This window comes from Eulemur rufifrons, chromosome 16, assembly GCF_041146395.1.
Source record: "Eulemur rufifrons isolate Redbay chromosome 16, OSU_ERuf_1, whole genome shotgun sequence".
Classification (NCBI taxonomy): domain Eukaryota; kingdom Metazoa; phylum Chordata; class Mammalia; order Primates; family Lemuridae; genus Eulemur; species Eulemur rufifrons.
Window position 1 is genome coordinate 35,378,711 of NC_090998.1, and position 21,918 is coordinate 35,400,628.

General features: G+C 39.5%; 1 protein-coding gene across 1 annotated transcript in view; it reads left to right on the plus strand.

Annotated features, from left to right (window-relative positions):
* The window catches only part of ANO6 (anoctamin 6), a 189,469-nt gene that overhangs the window by 965 nt on the left and 166,586 nt on the right, over positions 1-21,918 (plus strand). The window lies entirely within an intron of this gene.

A 21,918-nucleotide genomic window follows, 5' to 3' on the forward strand; every position in this document is an offset into this window, starting at 1 on the left:
GGTCCCTCCAGAAGACTAATTAAATTACCATGCCGGTCTGTTGTGCCGACTCCAGCTCAGTTGCCACAGCTGGATGGCTAATCGATTTTAAAACAGAACAGTTCCTGCCCATGACCTGAGGCCCTGTTCTTCTCTGATAACTTTAAAAGTAACTTAATTTAAGGAGTCGGGTGTGGTTTTTCTTTCACATTTTAGATACTGATCATTTAAATCGGAAGACTTCGATAACTTCCTGGTTGTCCTGGTACGAATTGAACATAGGGGATTACACCCCATGGCTTAGTTTTACCTTTCATTTGTTTGAGAACAATTTCTTAGGTATTCATCCTTAAGGAGGGAGCAAATACTGAAGCTCACGGGTTAATCTGCCTGGCTTCTCACACTTTCAAAGCCAGGTTTTCTGACTTGCAAGACCAGTGCAAATTAATACCCTTTCCACCTGGTCACTCTGGCTGTCAGGTAATAGATAATATATGATACTCCTCTTTAGCAAGATTTAGTAGTAAGGGATGATTATATAAAAATAGAAATCATAGTAAAGTTAAAGTTATAATAAAATTAGTACAGGCTGTTTCCTAGGAAAATATTCTTGTCTGTTATAGTGAGGCGTCACTGTTTATATTGAGAATTGTAAATAAATGAGGGTAAAAGCGCACATGGAAATTGAAGTAAGCAAGAGGTTCTGAGCTTTATTTGTTCCACTGTGCCATCAACAGATCTCAGTTTAGAAAGAACTAATTTGGTCTAGTGTGTGTTTACCCTGATGAGGCATTATAAAAATTCATCTTAAGTTTCCAGCAATAGCTCTTTTTATTTTTAATGACAAATATAATTCATGCTTGTTCTATCAACTCAAACAGTGTGGATATATAAGAAAAACTTAAATATCTCTACCTTTCCTCACCCCACTCCTCAGAAACTACTAATATTAATACTTTAGTGTGTATAGGGTTCAACTCAACATGTTTTATGTCAACCGATATCATTTAAACATATCTCAGCAATTTTTGGTGGTTCATTTTGGGTATAAAAATTTAAAGTGGGTTGCAATGACTTTATATCAGAAAATGTTTTACCATGCCAGTGGAAAGTTATGCCATTATAAAATAATAAGCCTTTTTAAATGTTACCAGAAGTAGGCTGACAGTGGTGCAGAGCCTTTTACAAAATAATTATAATTTCCAACTGGGGAAGAGGCTATTGGGGAAATGAAGATCATAGTTTTAACCTCTGCTCTAGTTTTGTAATACAGGGCTATGTTAAAGCTATTGACTAATACATTTCTCCAACTACTTGATTGTCACTGCCAATAGCGTATAATAGCTTAACACCCACTTGGGTACTGAAGATCTCTGTAAAATCCCTCTGTAAGTATTAACTTTATAATTCAGTGCAGGAGAATTATTTTGACACAGGTTCCTGGATGTACCAACTGACATTATCTTGGCCTAATTTACAAGAGACAAAAGAAAAACTTTTCTGACTAGATGTGGTCCCTGATTACCTCACGGAGATGTTTTATGTACTATATAGAAGTGTGCCTTCTAGTAGGCTGGGATTGAGGGCCTTTTTAATGGTGGGTTCCTGCTTACTTTTGAAGCACTGTTCAGTACATTAAGTGTCAGGGTTGTCTCCTAGTTTAGATAAACTGACCTGGAGAATCAAAGATAGTAAATCTCACCGTGGGTGTCTTTCCCTTGTTTGCTCAAAAGTTTCCTCATGAGGCAACCTGTTGGCATGAAAACATTTTTGCAAACGGCCACTTATTTTCTAATGCAACTCCAACAACCAACCACAGAGGTTACATCCAGGCAGGAGTGTCAGGAAATCTGTGGCTTGTAGCCCTTGTTGTGCTGGTGGAAACCACGAGTCTTTGCCAGCCTCTGGGAGGCAGGCTGTGTACTCCACTGCCTAGTGTGCAGAAGAGTGTCCTTGACTGCTTTGTCTCTAATCCCCCCCCAATTAATCAATGCATTAAATTCATCTCTTCCTGTTGATGTAGAAAGTGATAGAAACATCTTTTATGGCAGAATGTAGAAATCAGATTAGTATGCTGTTTATTTTGTTTCTTGCATTCTCTATGGTTGAACTTTGCTGACGAAGGAAAAGTGGTTCCAAAAAAGAAGGGAACTATCAGGGACTACTCAGATTGTTCAGACAAAAAGGTTTTGTTTACATGGTTGGTTGGTTGCTTTGGGTTCTCAGTCTGTTCATGGTACAGCTTATTCTCTGATTCCTATCACTAATGGTCATGTCATTGGGGGTGGACAGAGGCCATGGTCTATTATCTCTGAGAGGCAGTGGTCCAACTGTAACTCTCAGGTGCATTTATTGGCTCCCTTTTCACTGTCACATTTTGAGATAGACTTATCTTCACGTACCACTTCACTTCATTACCTACTTCACGTTTAATCACCTGCAAATGTGGTCCTAACCCCAGATTTGCCTCATCAACATCAATTAAGCAATCCTTCTGTGTGCTAGGTGTAAGATTAGTTGCTGGGTTAGCTGTTGGAAGACTAAGAATGAGTAAGACATACCTGTGTCCTCCAGGAGGAGAGTTCCTTGGAACCAGACTATGATATTGTGACATACATGTGGTATTTGGTCTTCATTGCAGTTTTCTGGCATACAACTCCTTGGAATTTTCAAAGTGATCAGTGTCATCTTATATGCCAATAAATTGACTGGTGGCTGGCAACCCCTACCTAAGTAGCTTCAGGATTGGCGCTGGTCACTAGAAAGACCAAGGCAGGATTAGAGGGTGGGAACTTTCAGCCCCACCCTCCAAACTCCAGGGAGGGGAGAAAAGAGCTGAAGGTTAAGTTGATCACCAGGGGCCGGCGATTTAATCAATCATGCCTGTGTAAGGAAGCCTCCATAAAAACCCAAAAGTTCTGTGAGCCTCTCTACCAAATCAGTAGAAACTATGGAGAGGGTTATAGAAACCTCGATTTATAGGTGGTTGCTCACAAGCACAGACAAAACAACCTGGGTTTGTAATTAGCATTGGAAGGTGGGGGGCAGTATTTTGGGACTGAGCCCTCAACTTATGGGATCTGATACTACCCTCAGGTAGGTGGGATCAGAATTGAATTGATTTAGGGGACACCCAGCTGGTTTCCATTGCTGATGTCACAGCTTTACCAGGTTCATTGCCCAGTGCTCTAGAGGAAGCCAATGCACCGAGACAGCAGGGCTTACAGCAGAGAAAGAGTTTAATATCACAGGTGCCATTTGAGGAGACGGGAAGAAGTTCTCAAATCCGTCTCCCCAAGAATTTGGGAGAAAGGGTTTTTAAAGATAGTTTGGTGGATAAAAGACTAGGCAATTGGGTTTGCTAATTGGCTTGCTTCTGGGAGGAGCCATAGGGGTGTAGAAATTGTCTTCTTCGCTGAGTCAGTTCTTAGATGGGGATCACAAGACCAGTTGAGTCAGTTCCTTGGTATAGGCCACTGGTCTGGATGGGTCAATCGTCCCACTGGAATGCAAGGCCTGGAAGATATCTCAAAAACTAGCCTCAGGTTTCACAAGGGTGATGTTATCTATGGGAGCAGTGAAGAAAGCTAAGAATCTTTATGACCATTAGCTATATGACTCCTGAGTAGTAAGCAATTACAGGACAGCAAGCTAGGGAAGAATGGCTGGTCGTATATACATTTCCTCTACCACAGTTCCCACCTTGTGGCCCTTTATTTTATAAAGGGCAGTTTCACCAAAGGACTACTTGCTTGATTTATGGGGGGAAAACCCTACACATCTGGTCACAGAAGTATTCAGTGTGGATTGTGTTGCGAGAGTATAGCAGGATAAACTGAATTTGTTTTCTTGTATTAAATATATCATCAGACAGACATTTTCAGTAAGTGCCATTATTGAAGTACACACAACGTGGGAGGAGGATGGGAGAGAGTTTCACAGAAGAGATTGTTGGGCCAAGTGTTGAAGGACCAGGCAGGTACAATGGACGGAGTGCCTGAGGACAGTCGGGAGTTCTGAGCAGTTGCCTATGGTGGAAGGCTGGGGAGAAGGGTGCGGCTACACCATGAAGAATTCTCCACACACTTTAAGGATTTTGAATTTTATCTTGTATATGGTTTGGAGCTCCTGAAAGATTTTAAGGAAAGGGGTGATAGGATTGGCTTTGCTTTTGGAAAGGTCTCCCTGGCAGCGTATTCTAAAATGGATAGGAGAAGGTAGAGGGAAGCCCTTGCAGGAGTTGGGCTGGGGGATGCCCACAGAGGCCAAGGGGATGGAGAGGAATGGGTCTGAGAGTTTTATGAAAGAGGCAGCATCGGTACGGTCTGAGAAACTGATTCTTTCCAGCAGGCAGAGAAGAGCCCACAATGACTCCTGGACTTGAGCTGAGTGATTAGATGGAAAGTGGCAGCTGGAGGGGAGAATTTTCTATTGTTCCAACAACAACAATTCTTACATAATAATTTTCTCCTCTGCTTTGGCTCAGACCATTCCCCTTCTCAGTAATTTCAGCCTTACCTCCTCTTTTTCTCAGTGAGTGGCTGCCTGTGATATTATGAGATATATATATATTCACATATTGGTTTTCATCCATGGTTCCTGACTCATAACTCCCATAGACCTTGTTATAATGTTGAGGTGCTCTAGACTTCGGGAGCAGGCATCAGAAAACAGAATCTGTCTCTGTGACCCTTTCCTGCCTGCCTTTCACCTGCTCCGTTTTCTCCACAAGGCAGACCTTAGAAACTAAAAGTATGATCTCTCTGTACGAGCTGGCCATAATGAAATTCTTTGACCTACCTTGTCTGAGGGGTCCTGCCCCATACCCTGGAGGATGGAATGCTGCACAGAGAGGCCAACCAGAATGTGGACAGACAGACCTTGTCGGGTTTCTCCACTCCGTCTTTTAGTGTTAGATCATGCCCTTTTTGTTCAATCACATTTCCACATGGTTGTTCATGCTTCAGTCATGCCTATCCAATGAAGTCTCCATGAAAGGTCCAAGAGAACAGGGTTTGGGGAGCTTCCGGATAGCTGAACAGTGGAGGTGCTTGAGAGAGGGCATGGAAGCTCCCCACCACTTCTCACATGCCTTGCCCTATGCATCTCTTCATCCATATCCCTTGAAATATCCTTTAGAATAAATTGGTGAGTGGAAGTGTTTCCCTGAGTTCTGTGAGCTGCTTTGGCAAATTGATGGAACCCAAAGAGGGGGTCATGGGATCCTCAGTCTCACTCTGTCACCCCACCTGGAGTGCAGAGGCGTCTTCATAGCTCACAGCAACCTCCAACCCCTGGGCTCAAGCAATCCTTCTGCCTCAGCCTGCTGAGTAGCTAGGACCACAGGCTCATACCACTGCACCCCGCTAATTTTTTCTATTTTTTAGTAGAGACGGAGTTTCGCTCAGGGTGGTCTTAAATTCCTGAGCTCAAGTGATCAATCAAGCTCAATCCTAGCCTCCCAGAGTGCTAGGATTATAGGCTATGAGCTGCTACATCCAGCCCAGAAAATTATTATTGACCCTCCTAGCCCAAAGTGCTCACCAGTGAACTCTCGCACTTATTTTTCTGTTCTATGCAATTAGCGTCAGTTATGTTTTGTCTTTGTTGTTCTTATCTTTTTGTTTATTATTCCCACAATTAGAGTGTAAATTTCTTGGTGACTAGGTCTAGGTCATTTGGGTCTTTTAGAGATCATGCAAAATATTCTAAATGTTGTAGACATTCCATTGTTACAATTTTACAAAATTGCCTGTCTTCCTCACCCTCCTCTAAAGTGTAAGCTCACTGAAGGCAGGTGCCTTGTTGTGTTTTGTGTTTAAACTACAGCCCTCATAGCGCTCTGGTAGGAGCCAACCAAGTAATTGTTGAAAGAATGAAGGTTTATTCTTTTAAAATAATTTGATTAACATAATGCTTAGTTGTTTTATGGCCCTGGTACAATTCTCTTCTTCTCTGGCATTTTGAGATATCCCCGGTTATCTGTTCTAAAAATGTTGAGTGTGCGTGTTCTGCCAGGCACTGTGCTGGGTCCATGGGTCCCTGCCATGCAGTATCTCACTGTGTAGAAAGGAGACAGATATGGAAAGAGGTAATTGCAGTCACTTGTGATTAATGCTGTAATCAAGATGTGTACCAGGTTCAGCGGTGGCATCAAGGAGAAAGTATATAACCTTGCTTAGGAGAATCCAGGACAGGTCTACAGAGGTAGTACTTGAGCCAGCCCTGGAGGGACAAGAAGACAGGTGCAGGAATAGGGCTAAGACAGCACAGTACCGTGGGTATTCTCCTTAAAGGCACGATGGTTTCTCAAAAGATAAACCTTGATACTACCCTCACCTTATTCGGTATGGCAAGGGGATCATATATTATGTACATATCATACATATACACACACTCTCTACCAAGGAGATGATAGATAAAAAAAACAAAGCAAAGCAAACTGTCCTTAAAGTCTCTTTTAGCATAGTCAGTCTTGCCCTTTTCATAAACCTTTTATTAGTTTCAAATCCAGACTCATGATTTATCTTCTGTGTTCTAACTCTCAAGTAAAATAATTGCTTTCCAGAAGGTTCCTCAGTCTCCTCTTATAATACTCATTGTTCTTTGGATCTGAGACAAATATAGCTCTAAAAGAGTAAGAGTTACACACACACTCCTTTCTGTTTTCTCAAGGGGTTGCAACAGTCTTGTTGATTGCACTACACTTATTATTTTTTTCCTTTTAAAAATGTAGAAGTTTAGACCAAAAATGCCTTTGAAGACTTCTATCAGATGTATGATTTTAATTCTGATATTCTTGAGGGGAGACTATAAAGTATTATTAAGAATTGCATAAGCTAGCCATGAGTTAAAGGATGATATTGAATTCTGAAAGTGGTATTTGTAGCAATTCAGATTAAAATGATTATATTTTAATAAGTTTCCACTGTAGCTAGTACTTTAGGTTTTCTTCTGGTATACTGTACTTAGTTTGTATTTTGTAGTCTAGCTGATTCAGTGCATCTTAACCAAAAGCTATAGTCTTATAGGGAGAAGCTCTATCTTACTCATCTTTGGATCCTACAGCCTGAATGTCATAATGTTTATCATATAGTAGATGCTCAACAAAACATTTGTTACAGGACTGTTTTTTAGATTTTAATGGAAGCTTTGTATGCTATATGATTTGAGATGCCTGATCTGCTTTTGATTTATGCGTTCAGGGCTGGGTCTGTGCAAAAATGGCTATTTTTAGAACAGAAAACATCATTTCCAATTACCTTTAACCAAGGAAATGTACTACTTGACTGATTGGTAAATCATATATAAAGATAGAAATTACGGGAATTTAATACAATCAAATGATTGTCTTATGTAACTTTTTTTTTTTACTTTTTGTGTTTTTAGTAGTACAACTAAAATTAATTAGCATCCATCCTAAGAAGCAGCCAGTTTGAAGAATAGTAGATGAATATGTCAACAATAGAATATTTTGGACATGGACCAACGAGCAATTCAGCTACTATTCAGCCAAAGCATATCAGATGGAACATTTGTGTATAAGACAAGTTGAAGGGTTAATAGGCAACTTTCTCTGCCATGGTATTTATTACTGCTCTGGCTACATGTCTGAATACTAATCGAAAGATCTTGCTGCAGTCAGTTATTCAACAGCCAAAAATACAAATGAAAGAAAATATATTCTTTTGTGAAATCCAGATGTTGCTTTTATATTTAATGCTTTCATTCTAGGGCATTAAAATTCTACCATTTCCCACATTATTTTAAAATACAAATACTTGAAATTGGGGGGAAAAAAGGATATTGGTCTTTAAAATTCACTTTTCTATAATGTTTATTCTAACTTTGGCAGGACTTTAGCCGTAGGTCAAAGTCATGTAAATAGATTTTTTTTTTTACAAAGTACAATTATGCAAATTATAGGCTTGTTTATAAAGCTTGTTTTATATAAACTGGGGTTGTGTTTATGTAATTAAATTTGTCATGATTTCTCCAGACATTCTATCTAGATGTTTGAAAAATAATCTTTGGCTTTCCACAGACAAAATGATGGCTCAGTTTTTCTTATGGCATCACATGGACACAATCTTAAGCATGTTTCTTTTTTTCTAAGTTGTACTAAGTTTTAAAGAAAAATTATTTCCCACTAAATTCTAAACAGGGAGAATACATCCTCCCTGAATATAAAACTCAGTCAGATCCTTAACGTTTATTGATTAATTGATTGATTGATTAACAGAGTCTTGCTCTGTTGCCTGGGCTAGAGTGCCATTGTGTCAGCCTAGCTCATAGCAACCTCAAACTCCTGGGCTCAAGCAATCCTTCAGCCTCCTGAGTAAGCTGGGACTATAGGCCAGCACCATCACGCCTGTCTAATTTTTTCTATTTTTAGTAGAGACAAGGTCTTGCTCTTGCTCAGGTTGGTCTTGAACTCCTGAGCCAGAGTGATCCTCCTGCCGTGGCTTCTCAGAGTGCTAGGATTACAGGTGTGAGCCACACTGTGCCCGGCCCCTTAACATTATTTTTAAAGTTTTGTTATAATTTATATTATGATTTGAAATAATTGCATTCATTGTTACTTTGTTTCCTTCTACTGTTACTTACTACGAAAGCCCAGAATGCTTTAGTTGTGTAAGACATTATACTTTCTCTTTTAAAAAAACATGAAAAAGCAAAATCCATCATTATTTTCTGAGTGATAAAAATGGTAAAGAAACAATGTATAATAAATTTACTGATCTTAGATGCTGCTTAGGAAGAAAGAAAAGTGTACTTTAAAGAGGGCTTCTTGGTTTCTTTGAGGGGAAATTAATCCCTGAAAAGGTCAGAAAAATGATCATAAGGAAGAAAGAGGATCCTGTAAAGGTAATTGGCTGTTCATGTAGAGTGGTAAGAAGGGAAGAGAAAAGTCTTGTTGGTCAGATGACCTGAATTTTTGGTCACCTAGAACCTTGTGCTATGTCACCTAGAATCTGTCACCTGGGGCAAGTTTATCAGCCTCTCTAAGCCTGTTTCTTTAGTCCTGAGTCATTGCTGAGAAGATGCCAGTTGGTATGTAGGGTACTGGGAAGGGGCCCTTTTCACTTGGATACTTACAAGTATTAGTTGCAATATCACTCTCAAAGATAATTATTTTTGAAAGCAGTCATGGGAACTGCTACTCTAACCTCAGAGCACTAAGTCCTTTCCCCTCAAACATTGCTGTCTGCTTTGTGCTGCGCGGTGTCGTGTTATGCATGCAGGGACTGCTCAATAAGTGTCCGGTTAAGGATAATCCTGACAGTGGCTGTGCTGCAGACACATGTATTTAAAGATAAAGGAGTTGAAAAACAGCATGTGGTTTCTACAAAGAGATAATTATTGTGTGTGTTTTTCCCTATACTCTCACAGATCATCTGATAATGTTTTCCAAATTCCAGGAAACCTATTTCAGGGGGAATCCCTTTCCGGGAATCTTAGCAAAAGACCCTAGTAGCTGACACATGAGAGGCTCCCAATAAATGGCTCATGAGTGTAGAAATTGTGGTTCCATCAGTGGCCCCTATGGCCTGTCCCCTTCTCCCGTTTGCTGTTAGGCAATTCTAACTAAAGTGAGCATATTCCTTTGTGTCATCATATAATTGAATGCACAAGAAGTGATGAAGGAGTCACTTAGGAAAGAAATAAATAGCTTTTATTACAACTTGAGCCTTTGAAATGTCACAGGAGAACAGAGGAGAGAGAAATTAGCAGTGAGATCCCCAGTGGTCATGGGTCTATGCGATTCCGTTCTTAGTACTGGAAATGCGGAAACAGGGAGGAATTTTTTTGGTGGAGGGAGGGCAGGCAGGCAGGCAGGCAGCACATAATGGGGAAGGGCTTGATGACTTGATGTTTAAAACCTGTTTGATCTCTGCATCTTTCCCACTCTCCACCTTCCCAGTTTATGATCATTGTGTATTCAAGCAGCATCAGTTTCTGCCCCTCATTTCTCTAAATGTCTTTCTTCTAAGATCAGAGACCCTGTTCTCTCTGCACACTTTCAGAGGGCTGTGGGCCTGCCTTGGGAATCTGCATCCACTTGGATGTGGCAGAGAGGAGAGAACAGGCCATGTGCTGGAGGAGATATGCCCTCCTTCCCCCCAAAACCCTGGCTTAAGTGTAGATATTAGAGATCAGGTGAAATGATCCTTACTCAAGGTCTGGATTTGAAGGTGAAAACCTGAATTAGATTACAGGTATCTTTCTGGAGATTAAAAGAAAAGGATGACTCTTCCCTGGGGTGAGAGATTATTTCTTCTGTTTGTTATGGATATAGTAGCCTCACCTTAATTTGGTCAGGGGTGTGGAGTGGCATCCTATTGTACTGCAAGGAAGAAAGGGGCCACCGTGCTGATCTGTGGTCCTTGTGATGACCCCCTGTCAGCTCCTTTTCCTGCTCCTTTGTTGCCCCCCAGGCCCCTCAGAGCCCTTTACCCTACCTCTGACTCAGTATTTTCACCAGACAGCAGCCTGGTTCTGCCCAGAATTGGAGACCCACCACTCCTTAACCTTTAGTTTTAGACAGATGTGTGTTCAAATTCTGACACAGACATTCATCAGCCATGTGACTTTGAATGATTAACACAACTTTCCCCTCCTCTGTAAAACGGAGCTAATATTAGAGCCTACTTCATATAAAATGGTTGTATCAAAGGAAGAATGCCATTTAAAAATATTACTTTCCACGATGGTGGTGCCTGATACCCTAAAAGCCCTCCATAATAATAAGCTAATGTTATTAATATTAACGGGCAGCTGTTTTTACCAAAATCTTAACCCAGATATACTTTTTTTTTTTTTTTTTAGTACGAAACAAGGTTTATTGAGGACAGAAAGAAAGGATTATAGAGCAAGAGCAAGACACATTCACCACAGATAACGATTGGACACTTTGTTGTAACAAAAAGGCCCTCTTTTGTTTTTTTATTAGAGATTTCACCTTTATCCCAAGGCTGCACCTTCCAGTTATACAGCTCATTGTCACTTTTTGTCTTTTTCATTAAACTGGGAGTATCGTGGGAATTTTTGCCTCAGTGAGCAGCATAGTGCCTGACATGTAGTAGGTGATCAATAAGTTTTTGTTGGCCGGGCACGGTGGCTCACGCCTGTAATCCTAGCACTCTGGGAGGCCCAGGCGGGTGGATCGCTCAAGGTCAGGAGTTCTAGACCAGCCTGAGCAAGAGCGAGACCCTGTCTCTACTAAAAATAGAAAGAAATTATATGGACAACTAAAATATATATAGAAAAAATTAGCTGGGTATGGTGGCGCATGCCTGTAGTCCCAGCTACTCGGGAGGCTGAGGCAGTAGGATCGCTTGAGCCCAGGAGTCTGAGGTTGCTGTGAGCTAGGCTGACGCCATGGCACTCACTCTAGCCAGGGCAACAAAGCGACACTCTGTCTCAAAAAAAAAAAATAAATAAGTTTTTGTTAACTGAATAAGTAAATAAATGAAAGATATTGATTATTGAAGAGCTATGTGGTATGACTGGAAAGAAAGGCCCTTTGGATATTGATCAGTCCTTGGGCAGGTTCTTATAACTTTGGAGTCTTGATTTCCATATCAGAAAAATGTAGAGATAATATAGAAGAGGTAATGATACTCACTTTACTGGATTTTTATAAGGGTTAATATGTTAATATATACAAAACATGAGGTACAGTTCCTGGCGCATAGTAGGCTAATCAATAATGAGCCAGGCATGGTGGCTCACGCCTGTAATCCTAGCACTCTGGGAGGCCGAGGTGGGAGGATTGCTTGAGGCCAGGAATTTGAGAGCAGCCTGAGCAAGAGCAAGACCTCATCTCTACTAAAAATAGAAAAATTAGCCGGGCACAGTGGCATGAGCCTATAGTCCCAGCTACTCGGGAGGCTGAGGCAGGGGGATTGCTTGAGCCCAGGAGTTGGAGGTTGCAATGAGCTATGGTGACGCCACTGTACTCTAGCCCAGGCGACAGACTGAGACCCTGTCTCAAAAAAAAAACACCACCAAAAAAATGCAGTAATTATAAAACAACTATGAAACAGAGAAATATCAGTGATTGGAATAATATCAAGTTGCACTTTTCAGTAGATGCATTTCACAACAGAATTGTATCATCACTTCTAATATATAATTTTAGTAAGGAAGGTAAGAGAATATAGTGTAAAAATTCATAATGGAATATCAGATGGCATTTTGACAGCCTTCATTCTAAAGAAAACGTAAAAAGTAGGAGCACTTCTTAATTAAGCAAATGTAAATGTTAGAAGTGTTTTTGATATTGATCATGTGAACTTTCAATAAAGGCATATTTATAGTTTTTACTCATTCAGTGGTTCATTATTTTAAAAGGAAAAATTGTAAAATGTTTATTTTGCCCACAAGATGAAAATTTCTGTTCATTGAGTATTATTGAAAAGTTTAAGGTCAAATAAAACCTGTTAAAATAGATGAATGTGACACAAGGCAAAACGGTAAGACTGAAGACATGAACGCATGAGTAGTTTGAGCCATTTTGAATTTAATGATGTAAATAATCTAATTTGCAAAATAGGATATGAAATGACACTTCTCATTCTGTACTCTTGAAAGTTGAGGGTGATTCAGCCTACAACCAACTGTGAGAACTTGAACACTGGCAGGCCTCTCCACCAGCATCAAACCTAAGAAAAGTTTGAACATTCCATTCCATTTCGGTGGGTGAGAGCAAGAGGAAAGAAAGAAAGCTATTTTTATCCCCAAATAGAGTAGAGTTTAGGATTATTTGCTTTATAATTTAAGCCTTTCGTAGAAGTGACTTTCTCAATAAAAGCCAAAATTCCATCTTTCCATTACTGCACTTAGAATTGCAGTTCTTCTTGTCCACTGGATTTCTGCCTATATCCTGCCAGAAGATTGCCAGACCACCTCATATTTTGTGCTTTCATTTAACTTTAAATAGTATTTAGTGCCCACTGGGTGCATGCTTCTATAACAGGCATAGTGCAGCCTACAAATCATAGAGGAGACGTGAGCATTTCCAAACAGCCCTTTCATCCCTTCTAAGGGTAAGCAAACACAGCAGCAGGCTTTTGAGCAATGGGGTAATCATGGTTTTCCTGAGAGTTACTGTGGCTAGTGGCTTGTTTTATATTTCAAAATACTTATTTTGCAGAGTTCAATCACAATCTTGGATAACTTATTTAGCATAAAAAAAAAATCCCTCTGAAAACTATGTGATTTACTAGCAGTGAGTCTTCTTTATATATCAGGCCCACTGCTTTTTAAAGTCACGTGCATACAGATTTCATTTAGCCCAGAGCACTGGATTGATCTCCGTTTACAATCTTTATTAATTCAGTAAATATTTACCAAAAACCTCCTATGGGTTATGTGCAGAATATTTAGGATGTGGAAATATAGTAGCAGATAGAGGATCCCATCTTTAGTGGCACTTATATTCTTATATGTGATAAAGTAAAAACCAAAAATGCACACAGAAACCCATACATTTACCTAATGTCTATTCAGCACCATCTATTTGCCCGGCATTGTGCGAGGTACTGGGAACTGAGCAACAAAAAAGACAGAAATGTCCCTTGACCTCAGAGTAGGCAGCCTGGCAGGGAAGACAGACATACCAACAGAGTACTAGCAGATTATATTTAAAGATTGTGAAAAAAGAGACCCAGGATAGCTGAGAACAGAACTTGGGTGTATCCAAAGCTAGTGCAAGGGGATGGGCCTCACTGGGGGATGGCTGACAAGTGCAGCTGTTATTTTTATAATTCTAAAAATAACGTGGCCTTAGATTACCATCTCTTTAAAAAGCAGGTCTATGAGAATGCTCAAGATGTGCATTAGATTAATGTGTAAAACATCACAAATGCTTTCAGGCTCACAAGTCCAGATGTACTGGGGGAATTCCCCGGGCAGAGGTTTTGTTTATATTGATTTCTATAGCTGTTAATGCACCTTGCAAGGCAGTGCTGTTGCTCATGGTACTACTATGCCGCTTTATTCCTTGGCAGATTGGCTAAAACAATAGCACTGGTTTGGAAAGTAACAAAACTTGGTAACCCCTAGTTCACTTCATTCTTGCTCTGCAGTTCATTTAGCATAATTGTCTTCCTTCCTTATGTTAAAGCAGACGCTGCTGAGAACTTGGACCTCAACAATTCCGTGTAGCTTCCCTCAGTTGACATAGGACGAGGAAAGAGAGAGAGAGCAGGTACATTTGTTCCCCACACTCCATCTTTTCCTCTCCTGACCTAAAGAGGCAGGGAACTGGAAGACATCTGGCCTGGATTCTCAGCCAGAAACTTGTTCTCTAGGCTTCCTGCCCTGCTAGGTGAGGGGGTGTGACTCATTCCTGCCTGGAGGAAGGGTAGCTTGACTGGGAGTCATAACCAAGCCCTTGGGGCATGGATCAGAATTCTTGTGAGGGTGGAAAATCCCCAGGTAAGGCTGATGTGCTCCTTTCAAGGTTATACCCCTTGAGAAATCCTAATAACTAGAGAATCACTACGCGGAATTTCCCTGTGAATGGCCACAGCACCCTCCTGATAGAGCAGTTATCTAAGAGGCAGATTAAGGCTTTCTTTGTTTTCAGTTCATAAGGCAAAAAGAAATGGATGCAAATCCTGTTTTTATTTGCCATTAAACAGTCCTGTTATTTATTTATTTTTTGTTAGTATCTTTCGTACATGCCTGAAAATATGACTGTATTATTAAATTTATTAGTATATCTAATGGCTCTAATTCCTTCCAAATTGGTAATATTTTCTTTATAAATGCCGTTGAGATCAAGGAAAAAAGATACTGCTATTGCCTTTCCCCATGCTTTTGTCTGAACCCTCTATCCCTAGTAATGTTTACTAGTCACGTGGCATTTTTGTTAACATTTTATAAGCACATCTTACAGTAAAATACACTGTTAACTGCTCAGTTTAAGTTACTTCAGTTGTATAACCACCACCCAAAATGAGAGATGGAGGACGTTCCATTACCCTGTTCCCCTTTAAGCCAACCTCCCCCTCCCTAGTCCAGGCAAACACTTAATGATTTCTACCTTAAATGGGTTTTGCCCATCTTTAAACTTCATGTAAATGGAATCATGTAGAATGCAGTCTTCTGTGCCTGGCTTCTTTCATTTAGCATAACATTTTAGTAGATTCATCCTTGTTGTAGGTATCAGTGGTATTCTAGTATATTTGAACTATAGGAATATCTGGAAAAAGCATTTTGAATTAAATCTTGAAGTATTACATTCTGATAGATAGCAAACTAACAATACTTAACCTTCTAATTCTGTTTTTACTTTAATGTCAAGTATTTTTTTGGTCTTAGTTATTTTTGTAATTTCTTTAGCAGCTCACGCAATGCCTTGCCTATTATGGGAAATTAGCAAATGTTTTCTTACGTTGGAAGGGAATGTGTGAGAAAAATTAACTCATCTCTCATTTTTATAGAAATTCAGATTTTAATTGCCCTGCTGTGACTGTAAAAGCAAACTGCACATTCGTTCTGAGTATTATTCCGCTGATGAGTTTACCGATGAGTATGATACTGGTGCGGAGTGAACTGTTTGTGGACACTTGCCTTCCGTATGAGGAGTTCAAGTGGAGTAAGTCATTTTTCCAGAAGGTCAGCTCTTAATTGATTTTTATTTGTTTTTGTTTTTAACTGGTAAAAATATTTTAAAGAATATTATTAGCCTCATTTGATAACTGAAGAGCTCTGAGGAATGGAAATGTGCGACCTATCCAAAATGAAGGAGCAATTCAGTGTTGGGCAAGATATTAGATTCTAAAATATTTGTTCAACCACATGTGTTCCAAGTTCCCAGAGAAGTTATTGACACTGACGTTGGTTTCCCTTCAGGATGACTCAGGATTTCTTGAGTCATTTCCACTGTTAGTCATTTTCACTGCCTGGGTTGAAGCAGGCTTTGGGCTCTACCTGGATTCCATCCTTCACAGACTCACACTCCCCCCAGCTGCTGCCCCTCCGCCCGCAATTCCTGCTTCCTAGCTCAGCCGCAAGCCAGTCTCCAGAACCAACTCTGACTTCTGGCAGGAAGGATTAAAGCAGTCAGTCACCTTTTACTGTCATCAGTCCAGCTTTAACCTTGTGTTTCAGTTCTGATACTTTGCTTGTCCTTTTCCTCCCTAGTTGTCTAAACTCCTTTCTCAAAAACATGCCTAGGATCCCAGTCTCTTTAATTCTTCAGATTCTGTCTTGTTCTTGTCAATGTCTCCTAATTATCATCTTGCCCTGGAAATAATCCTCCTAGGTTGTGGTGCTCCATGCCTCCTGCCTGTAGCAGATGATGGTGGCCTGCCTGCATCTGTAGATTTCATAACGTGAGCTACATACTTCTCCCTTCTTTAGCTTTTGTACTGGTGGTACCTTAAATCTTGGGTCCTAAATTGTGATCTGAGTGTCGTATTTATTTTCCCTAGACTTCCTTAGTTATACTGTGCTGGCTGTTGTAAGTAGGACTGTGAATAAAAGTGGGGTTCGGTTTCCTGCAGTAAGAGATAGGAGGCTTAACTTTAGCCTGGCACCTGAAAAAGATCAAGTGTTTACTGAAATGTGGGAAAAACCACCTCCTTGGCATAGTGGAAATCCGCCTGGCAGTCAACAGCTCTATTCAGAAGCAGCTCCCCAGTGCTGAGCAGTGACCTAGTTGAGCAGTGTGGTATCTGAGCAGAGGTAGCAAGGAGTGCTCATGGCTTGGTGTTGTGGGGACTTTTAGTCTCACCTGTGACTGGCAAGTACTCTCCCCATTCTTCAGGATGGAAAATGCACATTTTCTCAGTCTTGTGCAAATATAGCTTAGAGGAAAGTCCTCTAGTCAGAAATTCCAGTATCTGAAAATGTACCAGGAATCCAAAAAGTTGAGAATCACTCTTGGCTTTTTCCATCCCTCCCTGATGCTCATGGCATTCCTGAACTGGTATGCCTGTTTGTCTATATGCTTCTTGGTGACCACATCCTCTCAGGTGGCCTTCCTCCTGGCTGTGCACTGGGTTTGTCCCTAGGCACCTGATCTACCATCAGGGCAGCCTTGTTCCTTCCAGGCAGCTTCCAATGCCCCATCCTGGATCCTTGCTGGGCCAGGCTGGCTGTCCTTGGGAGTGAAAGAGGCTGTGTGTGAGGGGAAGAAGCATCTTATCTCTCTTAGGAGGCGGAAATTAGCTATATGCCAGTGCACAGGCAAAGGAGTCCTAACCCTTTGTGATAGAACTTGGAAAATATCTGGTTCAAGTTTTGATTAAAAAAGTGATAAATTCTGTGGACAGGTAAACTGTAGGGTTTATTGTCAGACTTCCACTGGAGCTACTGTGTGTGCCACTGTCATTCGTTTTATGAACTCTCATGTATATAGTTTAAAATGGATTGAGAAAGGCTCTCTTCTGAGTTTTTTTTTCTATAAAATAGGAACCATTACAACTTTTCACATGCCTTTGAAAAGAAGGTGATTGTGATTACTGACTTTAACTAGAATAGAAAAGTATATATCAATCATTATTTTACAAATATATATAGAAAATCTGTCATCGGTAATTTCTGTTGTATACCATGTTAACTTATTTGATACTTTTTTTTGAGTCATGAGAGATTACTTGGATAATGGTAATTGTGATAAATTGCTTTGTAGCTTTTTGAAGTCTAAATGAGTTTATTATACATAGGGGTCACCTTGGCCTTTCATTCTGAACTTTTAAAAGCACCACTTTCTTAGTATTGTCCACCTATGACAATATGGAATAAAGCATTTAGTTTTTCTACCTTTCTCAGTTTCCTGATATATAATGCAGTGATTGAATCTACCTGTTTTTTGGTCTTATGAGAGATGTTTATAGATAAATTTTTTAGTGTAATTACTGCAGAGCAGATTAAATGGGAGAGATTCAGACATAGTACAGATGGCCTTCTCATTTATAGCAAGTTACTTCCTGGTACTGAGCAGTTTGGAAAACATTAAATTGAAGCTCGTTTTCTGATGGGAACAATGTATAAAGGGAAATTATACTAAGGGTCATTTGCCTTGTGTTTTATAGAAATAATACCAAATACTTTAATCAAATATAAATGCTACATAAAACTTTCCCAATAAGTTAAAAATTGTCCATTAGGAAAAGATAGTAATAATATAAAATCATATTTGACTTTTGTTGACAGAATAGTAAAAGTTTTGTTATTGTTCTTATGTTTGTGACTGCTGCCTTGTTGTAACCAATAGAAGATGAATGAATGAAAGCCTTGACAGTTCGGTGGGATTCAGACAGGCTTTTTAAAGGAGAATATCTGCTGGGCATCTTTGCGACTTGGGCAAGTCTCAGGGATGGTGGATAACCTTTCTAAGAAACTGAACAGGAAGATGCTGGTTGCTCCAATACTTCTTGCGTAAGCAACTGGTACTCTCTCCATAGGGGTTCTTAACATGGGGTGATGGATCTACATGAGTGGGCTTGGGGGACAGGAGTTCTTAAACCCCCTAAATTGTTTGGGAAATGTGTTTATTTGCATATTTGCGGATCTCTGGTGAAGGGAATTCATAGCTTTCATCAGATTCTTAAGGGGATCCTTGATCCAAAAGGACTGGATTGCCAGTTCTATAAAACTGGTGTAATTATGATACAAAACTGGTGAGTTAAGGTTTATTAACTACATGATACTAAAAAGTTGTTAGCCAACACTGCTGCCTTTTAAACTGTGAAAGGCTGGTTTTCCTGTGCTGTCATCATCAGCTTCCATATTGCTGTTTCGCAGGGTCCACCTGCTTTAAACTGTGTGCGCTACAGTGGATTCCCTTAGGTAGTGGTATTGGGAAAAGAAGGAATGGAGGATTTTTTTAAACTTCTTAACTTTTGAATTTCTATTTTAATTAGGAACATTTGGTCATGCGGATGGAAAATCCAAATCAAATGGCCTGAAAAATAAAGGAAATTTATTAGCGTAATAATGGAAAGGTTCAGAGATAGCTGTACCTTCAGGAGCCAGCCTTGCTCTCAGGGGGTCCTCAGAGTCCCCATGAAAGGGACTCTCAGAAGCTCCAGCTCTTGCCTTGTGGCAGAGTGGCAGTGGTAGTTTCTCACCAGAAAATACCCTTTCACCATGTCATCCCCTGGAAGAAAAAATTCTGTTAGCTTTTCTTCTCTAGAAATACCAGCAAATGGCTCTGGTGGGATTATGTATCCATTCCTGAAGCCGTCTTTGTGGACCCGCGTTCTCCAGTATGTTAATCAGCATTGGCTGGTGTGGAGTTACTTAAGCCACATAAATAAAAATGGGGAATGGTTTGAATTTTTGTGTTATTTCCTTCTAAAGTACTAAATTTGTGGAGAAATCATTTGCCAATTGAGTATACTGAAATATTTCTAGTATTCATAATAATGTAATAGTTTTATGTTTGTTTTTCTTAATATAAAAATTGGAGGCATAAGACATTTTCTATTCTGTCTTTAAAAAAACCAAAAAATTAAAAACTATTTTTGGAGGGCACCCTCAATAACCCTCCTTGGGTTGGTAGTGTTGAGAGCTCTTTGTAGAAAATTTATTTCCTTGCCTTAATCTGCTTTTTCATTGTTTTACCAGCAAATGTTTTCCAAATCTCTATCTCGTATAAAGCAGTAGAAAAGGCTCATTAGGAGAGGTTTTTCTGATGTTAGAATGCCTGAATTAAAATCATTACTCCACTGTTTACTGGTTGTGCAACCTTAAGTAAATTGTTGAATCTCTCTGGCCTTTTTTTTCTCGTTGTAAAATTAAAATGAGATGATGTACTAAAAGTCTTGGTATCTATCATGTGTGGTGCTAATAGCTGTTTATATTAAGCAAATAATGTAAATCGCATAATTTCACATAAAATTATTGTAATATGTAAAATAACTTAATTACAGGCGTTCATGAATGGGCCCATGGCTAATTCCTATGCCTATACAATGAATGTTAATTGTACTTTTGCATAGATTCTCTTGGGTAGGATTCTAGAAGTTAGATTGACACTTTAGTAAAAAAAAAAAAAAAACCCAAGAAGATTATTAAGTTGACAGAGATAGCATAAGGTACATTATTAATATTATTAATAAGCATTACTTGCATTACTGATTAGGTTCTGCAAATACCAAGAGAGAAATTAGCTTAAAGCACTGAAATTCCAAGTCTGTCTGAGTGTAAGTACACAGTATGTCTTTAATTGATTTTGTTCCTCTGGTGACTTTATTCAGTTTGTACTGGGGTTCATTTTTCATAATATTTTAATAGGAATGAATAAAAATGAATATATTCATTTACCTTCTATAATAAATAATTCTGATCAGAATCATTCATCAGCAAAATAGTTTGGAGCCAATGAGTAAAGACTGAAGCCTAGTGAAAGTTTATTTTGTGGTTTTTGGTTTTCTTGCACTTTTCAGTGTAATCCTTTTTGAGTTCTTCAGGATTTTTATAACCTCGGTCAATAGAGTTCCTGAACTATTTCTACATTTGGGAATTCAAGTCAAAATAAACTTTACTAACTGTGAGGAAAGAGCAATGGAACTGTAGTTGCTGGGATTTGAAAGAGAAAGCTGACCAGTAGCCTATAATAATGCACAGGCTCCAGCTGTAGAAATGGATATAGCCGAATCCTACTGGATTTAGCGAATTAATTTTTAACCTAATGATATAGATTGTTAAACACTTAATGAGGTCCAAATATAGACATTCCCTGAGAATGTTTTCTAGTGAACAAGGGGTAATTGTCGGATCATTTTGATGTATCCCTGCTTCAAAAAGGAGTAGACCAGATGATTTTACATGGGCCAGTTTCATCCTACTTTCTGATGAAATCCATCACCCCAGAATTTTATTAAGTGTCTGGTGTATATCTGGCAGTGTTAAAGACTAAGAAGGTGCATAAAAAGAGCAAATATATATTAAGTGCCAGGCCTAATTGTAAGTATTTTATATGTATTAACACACTGAATAGCCATACCAATGTTATTAAGTAGGTGTTATTATTATAATACCCATTTTATGGATGATAAAATTAAGGATCAGGAAAGTTAAGTAATTTGCTTAAAGTCACACAAGCAAGCAGATGGTTAAGGTAGGATTGGAATTTAGGCTGAATCCCTAAGGGGATTCCTGGTGAGATTGTCTTAGTCTGCTCGGGCTGCGATAACAAAATACCACAGTCTGGGTGGCTTAAACAACAGAAATTTATTTTCTCACAGATCTGGAGGCTGGGAATGTGAGATTAGGGGGCCAGCGTGGTTGTTTTTGGTGAGGGCTCTTTTCCTGGCTTGTAGACGACCACTTTCTCCCCATATTTTCACATAATGGAAAGAGAGAGCACTGTTAAAATAAAGGGACTAATCTTATCATGAGGGTCCCACCTTCATGACCTCATCTAATCCTAATGATCTTCCAGTCCTTCTCCCAGTCCCATCATCACACTGGGGGTTAGAACTTCAACATATCCATTTTGGGGGTAACAATTCAGTCCATAGCATCTAGTTATGGATACAAGCATGAATAAAATAAGAACAGTATAAACATTTGATTAATGTACTGGGGGATTATGAATTTTATTTCTGTTAATTTTGTTTCATTCACTTGAACACCCTGCTAGTATCTCCCTAGGTAGAAGGCTGGTCTGGATATGACAGTGAATCCTTGGAGATAATGGAAGGAAAAACTTTGATAAATACTGCTGTAAAGTCACTGGCATTTCCTGGCATATACATATGTGAGGGTAACAACTCCATTTTGTGTAGCTGTCGCCCTTCACAGTTAACAAAGCACTTGTATCTCACTTGATTCTTAAAAGAGTCACATAAAGTTAGCAGGACATCCATTTTATGGGTGAGGAAACTGAGGTACAAAGTCAGCCTGCGCTTTTGCCATTATGGTGTCCTGCTACTCAGTAAGAAACCTTCCTCCAAGTAGTAAACCTGAATT